The sequence below is a fragment of the Cyprinodon variegatus genome, unplaced genomic scaffold, assembly GCF_000732505.1.
Source record: "Cyprinodon variegatus isolate N-32 unplaced genomic scaffold, C_variegatus-1.0 Scaffold1283, whole genome shotgun sequence".
Taxonomy (NCBI): domain Eukaryota; kingdom Metazoa; phylum Chordata; class Actinopteri; order Cyprinodontiformes; family Cyprinodontidae; genus Cyprinodon; species Cyprinodon variegatus.
Genome location: NW_015151736.1, coordinates 129217 through 130831, shown reverse-complemented (window position 1 = coordinate 130831; position 1615 = coordinate 129217). Strand labels below are relative to the sequence as shown.

General features: G+C 40.2%; 1 protein-coding gene across 1 annotated transcript in view; it reads left to right on the top strand.

Moving 5' to 3' along the window:
- Positions 1–1615, top strand: part of LOC107102624 (EMILIN-1-like) — a 22493-nt gene that overhangs the window by 734 nt on the left and 20144 nt on the right. The gene's annotated exons all lie outside the window — the stretch shown is intronic.

The window sequence follows — 1615 nt, the reverse complement described above, 5'->3', positions numbered from 1 at the left end:
TATTGTTTATATTTTAAATCTTCCCTATTATGTTATTCTTATAAAGTTTTCTAAGGTCCATATTTGTGTGACTATTTTTTCAATGATCATTTTGCTGCTTTAAACACCAGAATTTCTCCACTGATGGAAAATAAAGGGATTTTCTATTCTATTCTATTCTATTCTATTCTATTCTATTCTAAATCCTTTCTTTAATTCTCATATCAGTTTATCTCTTAATGTCATGGAAGGTTCCAGCAGCACCTGATATTAAAATGCGGATAGTTGAGCTCCCCAGTATTCTAAATTATTATTATTACACATTTATTACTGAACAACCTCTCTATATGTGAATATCTATTATATTTATTGGAACACATGTGAAATCTATTTCTACAATCAATGTCTACGTATAAATGTTAAAGTTATATGTAAATCTGGAATCTATGTGTAAATCTTAGGTCTGGATCTAAATCTATATTTTTTTTTATCTAAAGCTTAAATATTAACAAATCCATCAATGTCTGTCACGCTTATTCCTGCTGGGGTGGTGAGGGGGGTGGACTGTGGGAGGAAGCCGGAGTACCTGGAGAGAACCCACCATGCTCAGGGAGAACATGCTGACTCTATGCAGAAAGACCCTGGGTTGGGAATCAAACCTGGAACCTTCTTGCTTCAAGGCAGCAGTGCTACCCACTGTGTCACTGAGCTGCCCCAAACCTAAATCTAAAAAATAATAATTAAACTTTATTGATCTCACGTTGGAGAAATTCCCTCTCTGCATTTAACCCCCCGCCTTGGGGAGCAGTGGGCGGCCATTGTGTGGCGCCGGGGGAGCAGGGTGGGGTTCAGGGTCTTGCTCAGGGACCCAGAGTTGCAGTCTGTGGGAGTGGGGCTCAAACAGAACCTCAGGAAGTTCTATGCCCTAAAGACCAAGCCGCTGCTCCACTACCTTAAATCTAAACACAATACTGTGATTTAAAAAAGCAATAAATATGATTAAAGTGTCTAAAAGCCAAGCGATGGGACGGTGAATTCTCTTTAGTTAAACATTTGCATTCAGTGCTCCATTTGAAACTCCTGAAGTATTCCATTATGGAAAAGTCTGCTTTAAAAAAACAAAACCCATAAAACTACAATAAACCTGAAACTTCAGTCAGTGACAGTCGCTGTAACCATAGAGATGATGAGATGACATATGGATATAAACTGAAATATGTCAGAGCAGTCTTTCTTTGGATTAAAATGATGCTGTGGTCATGAGCTTCATCTATCCTCTGGCTCTCTGCTGGTTGGTTTCCTGCTCCTTATCTGGGCCGGGTCACAGCGCCAGCAGGACGAGGAGTAACGCCCAGACCTTCAACTCATCACTAACCTTTACAAGCTGCTGCTGAAACAATGGGAGGTCTTCCCATTGTTATCTTTGAGGTGTAGGGAGGCCGGTGTCGACCTAGAGGTCCAGTTGATATCTGAAGAACTTCCTCTAAGAGTCTTCCAGCGGGCGTAACCCCCCCGATGGTCAGAGGGACACTGGATCAGCTCTTTGCTCCTCTAAATAGCAGAACTATTCAGCTTCATTTTAAATTAGTGGAAAATCATATTTATAATGTCAAATCATTCTGGCTTAAACATGAAT